The sequence below is a fragment of the Homalodisca vitripennis genome, unplaced genomic scaffold (assembly GCF_021130785.1).
Source record: "Homalodisca vitripennis isolate AUS2020 unplaced genomic scaffold, UT_GWSS_2.1 ScUCBcl_1249;HRSCAF=4634, whole genome shotgun sequence".
Lineage (NCBI taxonomy): Eukaryota > Metazoa > Arthropoda > Insecta > Hemiptera > Cicadellidae > Homalodisca > Homalodisca vitripennis.
The window spans coordinates 114668-125995 of record NW_025777444.1 but is presented as its reverse complement, the minus strand read 5'-3'; positions in this window follow the sequence as shown (position 1 = coordinate 125995).

Here is an 11328-nt window from a genome sequence, read left to right as displayed (position 1 = left end):
AACAACTTTATATCAAATTGTATATAATTGTTGATTACGTTGTACATTATCAAATATTATCTTTGAAGTACAGTTTTCGACAAGACATTTTACGTATTTCTAATTAATTTTTATACAATTAGAATACCTCTTCTAACCTATATTGCACTTATCTGGATGCCTCTAATGTCGAAACTTTGCAGGGGGTTGTTTTGAGTTTCTTCGCCTCTCGTTGGCACCTATTTTTGTACCCTTTTAGACGATCATGAATCCATATTTCAGTAATTAAGTCTGCAACATCATCAGATTTCAAATGCCACATGTATGATAAAGATGAACTAGAGATAAAGTCATCATTCACATGTAAAATTATATCAACATTTTTGTATATTTTAGATTATTTTAAGCTGTAATTATGATATTTAAATATAGTAGCAATAATAATCGTAATTTAATAGTATTTAAATCTAAAAAGCTCCTTACTTTGTATCTACGTATAAAGAGTATAAAATTCAATTATGAGTGCCTACTATTCAAGAAATATTCCTAATTTTCTCTATTAATAATATCCTCAGAATTTGAATGTTAAAATCGTGCAAATAAAATAAATGTTACATATATATATATATATATATATATATATATATATATATATATATATATATATATATATATATATACATATACATATATATTATCATGTAATATATGTATATTACTATTACTCCCGGCAGAGCAGGTACTTTTTGTGATTCAATGTTTATTGAAATTATATAGTTTGGTTAGGATGCTTTATTATAATAATTCTGAGGACAGAAATTACATTAAAAAACATATATGTAACCAAAAATCTATTGTTACAGAAGTTGCTAAAAACTCTTGTAACTGAAATTAATTATTTAAGTCAGTACCATTTGCACTACCTTAAATTGGAATATATAAGAGCTTTCTATAACTTCTTACCTTAGTTTATTCTGCATAATGTAGTCAGACATATTTAAACAGTAATAATTTTATAGCTTTTAATCATAAGTCACTTTTATTTTTGCCGCTCGTTTAGCAATTACTCACCGTAGCCTTAGCGAAGCCTATCATCTAAGAGGCCGATACATCTCTCTTTTGAATGTCTCCTAACGGGACAACGTGACAATTAGTTCAACTATTCAATTAAAGTTTAAATGCATTTTAAATGGTATTTTATGCGATTTAATCATTATATTCTTAACGTAGGCTGTAACGCTGATACGTGATCTGGATTACTCCTATTTTGCTATACAAAAAATTTAAATAATACCTGTTCATAGACAAGGCACGAAAATATTTATATACGTTTTACCTTAAAATAAAAATATATTTATACTTATAATTAGTATTGCAATTTTTTAAAGTAATTAACATATAGAAATTTGAAGGGTGAAAGAAGAGCTATCCTATCCTTCCAAACTATTCTACATTTTCGGTCATTTTATGTATCTTGAAAATCACAATCATAACCACAAATGAGATTTCCTAATTGAGAGTGTCCTAAGTAAATTACAGAACTGTCAATTGATTGTCCTTGACTTTTATATTAAAATAGAAGTAGCTAATTCTTAAAGAATGCAACTTGTTACTAGTACTATTTAAAGTACATCATTAAATCTTAAGATCGTAATTTCTTATATTTGAGAATAAAAGAATTCCTATCAATTCCTGAATCTATAACTCACGTTTATATTGTAAACACTTAAATAAATTTTGTTTTGAGCGTAATTTTTTTATTTCTTGCTTTAAATACCTGTAATTCCTCTTGTATTGACCACAAATATTTCTACTTTACCGATCTTCAGGGTAAGGTAACTTAAAGGAATATGAATTTTAAGTTGATAATATTCTTTTACATCTCTTAAGTAGTTTATTTAATAGTTGTGCTGTAAAAGTAGTATCATTCAAGTTGTTTTAATGTGTTTTAAGAGTATTAAATAGTAGTACAAACATTGACAAAATGCAATAATTTACTGAATAATTGGATAAAGAATACTGGTTTATAAAACACTAGCTGTTTCCTGCGGCTTTGCAAGCTTTTCGTAAGCTTTGCCCGTGTATGTGAACTTCTGGTTTAATTGAATTATATTTACAAACGCCGATGTAGAGTTCGCCTTTGCCACGATCAAGAAAATCTATGTATGTTTATAGCCATTGTGCACGTACATGTACTTTATTATAAAGTGATCAAACTTTAATTTCAGTCAGAAATGTATCTTAAAGACAAATATACATAATAACTTAGCGCCTTCAAATCGGGTTTGACTATGTTATATACGTAAATGAACCTAATTTTAGTTTATAGTGTACAGTCGCTTTGAAACCTTTTATCTTTTGCAGCGCCGCTTGGTGGTGAGTTACATCAATGGGCACAGGTTATAAACCTTCTCCGTGGAAAAATACGTAAACATACAAATTTTCATAATGGTCTGTCTAATATTTTGCGATTCCATAAAGGAGAAACACACAAACATTCATTTATATATATATGTATATATAGGTGTATAAATATTTTCGTTGTGCTAGGCACATAGAATGATGGGTTGAGTAATTCCATAGGTAACCACAAACTTTACCAAAGTTTTAATGAAGTAGTTATGGTTACGCTGGGTGTAACAACGCTTCCACTACTTTGTCACTAGATACACTTTTACACTGTTACACTCAGTTGCGGTCTTGTATGCTGGAGTGTTAGGGTTAATTTGACAATAACCTCACGTGTCTAAGCAAACCTAGGTAATAACATGGTTAACATGACCTTAATATGCTTTTAGGTCATGTTTGTTGATTAAGTTTTACGATCATTTGAAATTTTAGAGTCATAGGACATCCTTCTTCTTGTAAAATATATCTCAAATTGTATGTATTGGATGATAAATAATTTGAAGGATTTACCTTGTTAATATCTTCATCCTATATTATCCTTATCTTCCTCTTGAAGATAAGGATAACATCTTACTTACCATGGTAAATAATAATAAGAACAATATTTTACGGTTCTGCAGAAAAAATATCAAAAGTCATTTTCTGAATGGCTTATTCTGGTCTTCAATAAATAATATTAATCATACATTAGATCATTTTGGAATTTTGGGACTAATTACTAGATCTCTTATTAAGTATCTGGCCAAACGCATAAATTAGGCACTCTGAAATTTTATAAATTTGTTATTCATTGATCTTTTCCTATCCCCTTAATTTTTGTTTTTACACTGTATAGCAGTTGCCGAAGTATAACCAATGTTGGTAAGTTAATGTCTGCCAATAAATAATAACGCTTGGACTCGTAATTGACAAGAGTGGTTTACAGTTTGTTATTTGATGCGAATATGTGTCAATTCCGTGTATAGCCGGATGAATAATTTCCTATTGGTTCACATCGTAATTGAATTTAACGTTTTCACAACTGTCTGTGGATCAGCTTTGTGCCGTAATATCGAAATATAATGTTTTTGTATATTTAGTTATTTATGCAGTAGTGCCAATTAAAACTCTAAGCTAAAATTTATTATTTTACATACGAGTGTTAATTTATACCAACAGGGGTTCGATGCGAACATTGTAGTCTGTCTAATCATTTTATTCCAGTCCGTTATCCAACATTTGCTATGGTACGTAATGTCATAACAGTCACACATCCTCTGTGGCTAAACCAATGAGAACGTTGTGGAAAGTGTTGTTTTATTTTAATTAAATACGAGTCCCTTCTTAATACCAATGTTGAGAGAATCCGAGAACAATGTATTTTCTTGAAGAAGTATTAAAAGTGGATTGATACGTTTTGTTTTATGATTAAACCATTTCATATCGTAAGCAACATGACAATCGGTATTCAAACAGGATGAGGGAAAATAAGAAGCCATTGTATGAGCGAAAGGGTGAGTTTTCTTCAATGTAAAATATTATATTTACATAATTTTGGTCAAAACTATAGTTTATAATTAAACTCGTTTTATTATTTGGAAGGAGGTAAAAGAGATTAGTGAACAAACTTGTAACTTTACTTCAAAGTAAAAAAAATTATAATGACAACTAAAAACAAAACCACGCACATACTGAGTGTTTGTAAAAATGGTCCACTCATTTTGAAGGAAATGTAGTTTAAAAATAAAATTAATACACATTATATGTATGCACATAGTAAAATTTACATCACTACATAAAGCCAGGTTTTGATACTATAACTTTAGTACGTTGTATAGTAAATATTAAAAAATTATAATAGGGCAATTGTTTAATGTTACAATTAAACTTAACAATCATTAAAATTTTTATTATTATTACTTTTTCGGTCACTGTAGGTTAGCAACAAAAATTTACCACACATTCCTAAATCGTCGTCGAGAGGAAAGGAAAGAAAATGTAAAAGTAATAAGTAGCTACATAAACTTTATTTTTTTGGTCTTGTTCTTTTGTATTAACTTATTTACACTTTACTGCTAAAACAAAAAGTTTGACCTAAAATTACATTAAGGAAATGCTGAGCTTCTTATATTTTGTAAATAAAAAATTGACAGTTTCTCTTTGTATTGAATACGATTAGTTGTTGTCAAAGTGCATTATTGTCCAATTACCCTTTACTACAGTCTGACGGCGAGGCGTTAATATCCGGATAGTTTGACTGGCGATAACATTACTGAGGCGGAGACCAGAGAGTAATATCAGTAACAGACAATAATTATATGTTATCCAACTGACGTTAATAATATGGAACTAAGACTTCATTTTTGAAATGGTCAACTATAATATATTTTCAAAAGTTTATTATGTGTAATGTAATTGTAACTGGGCAAAACACTATTTGCTTTAAAATCATTAAAAACATGTTGTTTACACAATGCGTGGCCGTTCATATATTAAAACATTTAACTCAATGAAAAAACACATATTTAATTTGAAGAAATTTTTGTATAAAATATAAATAGAGTGTCACTAATTTAAATAATACTAAGTTCTTTAATAGGGCTAACCGTATTCCCTAAAAAGAGGATGAGACGATGAATCTATTGCACAACAACTGGGATAATAAATTAATTACTCCACACTCTTTGGAAAATAGTTTCTTCTTCCTCCGAATGTGGGTTAGCACAGAAAATGCGAGAAGATGGGGACTTCATTCGGGTCTAAGGATTAAGTAGACTGGTTTTTCAATCACCTTTCACCAGGGTAGCGTCTGACCTTCTCTCTGTAGGTAGACCACAGTGTTCTCTAGTATTGGTCTGATTACGGAACATGTGCGCTTGACGAAGGATCCTTACAGAAACTACCTTGGAGGATAGTGTGAGAGGTTTAAAACTACGGAATAAACATTTTTCAGCTGTGGCGAACGAAAAATAAGCTAATTTATTATAACATTGATTTCTAAAACTGTAGACAGAACGTAAAGTAGGACATTTAGATCGTCTTACAGATGGTATAGTTTACTTGCTTGCACAATAAAATAATCAAGTATCATTTTTTAAACTCTGTTTAGAATAAGCGTGAATTTCTCATTATTATCTAATGGTTACCGAGTGATCTTTGCGTAATCAGCATACTATTTAAGACAAGTTTATATAACAAACCTAATCATTTTTAAATATAATATTCTGTTTTACTTGTACTACTTTTTTGTTTGTGTCAACTTATCTATCTGTTATGTAACATTCTGATACTCATTTCTTAAAAGACTAGTGGGGAATAAATTAATTTTGATCAACAAGTGCATTTGAATGCATAGCAAATTTACATGTTGCCCTGCTAACAACGATAATGTAACCAACTCTAAACTCTTGTATCAATGTTTGTAATTTATATCAATGTAAAGTGTTTCAAGACAACAAGCGTTTTACTTCTAATTGGACGCTGAAGTTTATTATCAATCATACAGTATAAAGTAGTTAGACTAGTAACTATTATATTTTTGACGTAAAACTTAAATGACAGTTAGTTGTCAGTATAAACGATGTCTTTAAGTACAGAACTGGTAGCGTGCACTGTTGTGTAAAATTTAAAAAAAAAACCTAAAAAGGGAAAAATTTTTATATCGAAAATCAAATAAATATATACATTTTCGGAACAAGAAATATGAAGATAATAAGGAAAAATATGTTCTTTACTTTGGTTACATTTTCTTCAGGAAATAAAACAAAATATAATAAATAGGACTAAAGAACATAATACATATAAAAATCAATACCTATACACCTATGAATGCTATGTACTTATAAAATATTTAAATGTATGTATACTATATATTTAAATATTTGTTTCGTTGAGATGGAACCAACCACCGTGAAGTTTAACCAAAAATTTACATCATCACGTGGAAGCAGCATAAGATCGGAATTAAATTTGACAATGAATTATTTGTTAGTTAAGTTTGATTATGTTCCTAAAAATTTGATACCACTTAAACAAATCTGCTATGTTTATAAGTAATTAAGAAGTGGCAAATTAAACGAGTGTATTTATAGGTGTAGAGAGACTTTTTTAGGTTTTAGAGAAACACAATAATTTGATTTGTTAGTGTTTATTAAGGTCTATTTTAAAATAATATATTTTTAATTCCAACACTATAAAAAGTAAGGTTGACTTTTTGGACGTTGGAATAAAACTATTTGATTACAAAATCATTTTATTACATAAAATTTAAAACAATACTGTAAAAATAAACAAAACACTATTAAATTTAATGGTATATAACATATGAAATTAAAAGGGATTAGACGTAACGATATACGGTATATATCCAATTACCATTCGACAGATGAGCTGTTGCTCGCAGGGTTAAGATTTTATACGGTTGAGCTGATATCCGGAAGTTTTTAAAGCTGGCTGTACCTTCGAAAAAATTATTGCACTGCGGGCAAACTTTACGACTGCAGCAATTAAATATTATTTGGAGGAAAGGAGTTTAGTTTACTATTAGTGTAATATAAACTAGGATTAATTGCGCTTGTATAAGTTTATATATATATATATATATATATATATATATATATATATATATAGGACTGGAACAAAATTTCATAAGAAAAAATTAAAAAACTAGTTGTTGTAACAAATACACATTTCTAATTAAATAGAGCCATCTTAATTGTAAGTTTATTACTTGTAACGTGTTCCAGGAGAATTTTTAATATAATTAATGCAATAAAACTCCACTTACGATGGTCTAGAGGTAAGATCCAACTTGCAATGTATAAACACATAACCTGAGTATCCTTGAAATCGATGGATAATGTTTTTTTTATAATGCAATTTTTATGGATATTGAAAGGTATATTTCTGTACTATAAATTACTTGAATTATGTCTTACTATATTTTTGAAATATACGGAGATTTTTATATGTAAATAAACAACAGCGTTAAAGAGTTCTTTCCATGTATATTCTATATCACACACTATAGCCTAATACGGACAACAAATCTTTCGAATTATGTATTATTCGACGTTTTAGGCACATAATATACGTAATAATAATCAGATAATAAGAGTTGGTAAAAGTGTTTGTGTGTTGGCTGGATGAAGTTTAGTAAAAAACGTCACCTAAAAATATTTAGTTTAGTATAGAAATAAAAATAAATGAAAGAGCTGGAACATACCCAACGGTAATATATATTAAAATTATATATTTCCATAGAAACTACAAGGGAAATGAATGAGAATTCTTTAAAATTTTGGTGGACAGTTCAGATTTCTTGTTCAATAGGAGTTCAACTCGCAGTAAGTCGGAGAACCACTACCAGGAACAGGATGCGGTGCCCAGGAGCAGGACAGGACCAGGATGAGTTATTTACTTGTATCACTTAGAAATAAAAATATCTACTTTCACTATCTCTCTTTACACAAAGCAGTTTATTTCATATTTTTAGCGAATATTAATTACAGCAAAAAACACTGAAATAGTTCATATGTAATGATAACGTGATCACAAAGTATACATATCATCATTTAATATATATAATTTAATTTTAAATAATTATTTCAGATTCTTTTCCTTTTTGTGTGCTATAGATATAGTACTTAACAAATTCCCTTTGTTCGTTTTTCCTCCTTTGTTCGTGTTTCCTCCCAAAGCGTAGAGGGAGGAATCAGTTTATATTTTTTCCATGGAACTAAATCCTATATGCAATTTTTATCTATTACCATATACACCATAACCTAAGTCAGAAATGAAATTTAAATTATATTATTGTAATGAAAGTTATTAAAACCCTTTTAACAATGTTTTTATTACATACACGTGTTTCAGTTTTTAACGATCATCATTGTAGATATAAATAAATAAATAATGAACAATTATATATACACATATCGACCTTTTAGACATATGTTAAATTTAAATAACACAGTTGTAATTTTCTTATTAGTAATGTGTATTTAATATTTTTTTTTTTTTCAAAAATTGGATTTGTCTTGTTTTTCAGATTACTATTTGAAATTTTATGAGGATCTTTGTTACAATTTATATAGATATGTAATTCTTGTTTTGTGTTTACTTTCTCTCCTTTCCTTTCGATGTCTAAAATTTCAATGTTCTTTTCAATATTTGTGTAGTTATGGTAAGTCTCCAATAAGTGTTCAGCCTATATATATATATATATATATATATATATATATAGAGGCTGAACACATATTTATATACATATACACACACTTTTATATATATATAGATAGATAGATAGATAGATAACCCTATAAGTGGAGTTAATAACATAAGAAATTTAAATTATATTTCAAACACATAAGTATTTGTCTTTATAGTATGTATAAACAATCACATAAGAAGAAAAATCACATAGGTAGAATAAGATGCAATCGCCAGTACCAGGACCAAGGCCTAACATGGATGAGTTACTTTTATAATTTAGAGATCTAAGTTGTCCTTCATAGTATCTCTCGTTACCCAAAGCAAATTACATCCTAGTTTAAGAAAGTATTATTTACAGCACAAAACACAGGCACAGTTCAAATTTAATGATAATTGAAGTAAATTCTATTTTATTCATTTTGCAAATGTTTTAACTTCATGGTTTTCGTTTTTCTTAGAAATTATGTAATCAAAGAAATATTTTGTAACCTTTGTGTAAATACAGAACGAACCTTGTTTTGGGCTTTCTTTAACTCTTTCTGCACCCAAAGTGTACAGAAAGAATCAATAAGAACTTAGTAATTTCATGTGTCAATCTCAGTAACGCTTTGTATTCGTTCATATATATCTGATAAATATTTTAAAACTTGTAAGGAGAAATATTTCCTGAATTATTTATAATTGACATTTGTATGGCAATTTTGCAGTTAAATAAATATTTACCTTGAGTTGAAAACTGTTTATGTTAGGTGTTTCCGTGTAAAACTAATAACTGAATTATATTTATTTATTATATTTAATAATTTGTTTAAACTCTCATGACCATTTTTGAGAGAAATATGGTCTATGATGTTCTACTGATTCAATTAGTTACTGACTTTAACGTCAGATGTCTCTTACACACTATAAGAAATAAGATATAGTCAATTAAAGTGATAAAGATTATTAGATTTCAATGTAACTTTCAAAATTCTACTTTCTACGATCTAGAATGCGTCGTTGTTATGACAAATGCTTCAAGCTGAAATTGAGAGAGTATTCTGCAGAATTAAACCATTACCAAAGTTATTTTATTCAACATCTTGGTTAACAATAAGAGTTAAATAACAGTAGTAATTAATCCCCAGAACTCGCCGGAGAGTTAAAATTTATTTTGGTTAGGTACTCTAAGTCAACATTTAAGGTCGATAGTTTTTACACAATTTTAGGTGTACGATTTCTTGAATTAAAAAACTTGTACATGCAACGAGTAAAGGTGGTATTTAGATTTGAAAAATCTGAAATTAAAATTGTTTTTCTTGCAAATTAAAGGTTATGATCGGTTTGGAGTACTGTATTGTTCTTTTTCGGGGATACGCATCCTTAGGAATAAATTATTTAAAATGTCAATTGCATTGAGCATGTATTTATAGAAAGAGACTGTTCTCATATAACTATTTAAAACAAGAACACTCCTTAGTTTAGATATGCTCAGAGACCCTCCAGTCATTAAACATGTATTATTTCACAATGACTTTAATTACAAGGAGGTTGGAGTACGCCTCACCTGGTTTCACAAAAAGCTTCATTGATATTGTATGCACTAATTAGAGTCTATAGCTCATTTTATTGTGTATATGTCTGGAAGAGAGCTTTACATTCCCCAGCAGACAAAGAAGAAACTTTTTCAGCTTACTGAGTAAAAGGCTTCAGTAACGCTCAAATTCCCTCGAAGGAAATTCACTACCATACAACTCGTTTTTATATACGGAAAAACGATTTATAAAAGGTTCTATTCATAGTTCTACAGATGATACTTTTCGAGAAAGCAACCAGATACATACAACTGTTCTCATTGAGATCAATTATTAAGGTTACCAGTTACTACTACTTAAGTTTGCGCTAAAATATAATCTTATCACATACTTTAAAACCACTTTATCCTACTAATCTTGCATTTTATTTATAAATATGCAGTATGTATTAATGTTTAAGATCTCGTATATTTGTATTTAGCTAATTTACTAATTTATTTACTCAGCTTCGTTCTCATTACAACTACAGTTCAAAATAAAACGAATGTAAAACATTTACAAATGCTTAGCCATAACCAATGTAGCGACATGAACTATCATCGGAATGTTGCCTATAATAATATTTGGCCTATATTTTTGAAAAATGTTAAGCAAAAAGGTCATAATCTCTACAAGATATAATGAGGACGGACTGAGATATGGACAGAGAAACAATGAGATAGACAGATAGACAAGTAGAGAGATTCGTAAACGCTAATCCCGTAACCGAAGAAGAAATCAAATATACTACTGGAATGTAATGAATTCATATGTCTTCTTGTTAAAATACTGATGTATAGCAAATCATAAATAGAAAACATTTAAATTAAACAGGATAACCTCAACAGGCAAGAAATTTGTAAAAACTATTGTCCCAGACTAGCCTACATACCTAACAATCACAGCCTTTTTGTTGTAAGATATTCACTACAGTAACACAACACTTTTTAATGTTTAATGTTAAAACACTTACTTGAATTAAAATATTAAGCAATAAAAACTAAACAATATGAATACAATAACTCATAACAAATAACCAAACATAACCAATGTTGAATGTTGGTAAACACGGCAAAAGCAGCAGACGCGATCCTGAACAACTGCCGACATCGCATGTGACTAGTCTAGTTCAAATATTTGCCGCGCGGCTGCAGCACTTTACAGAAGGCAGTGAATATGGCGTTTACTCACTTGG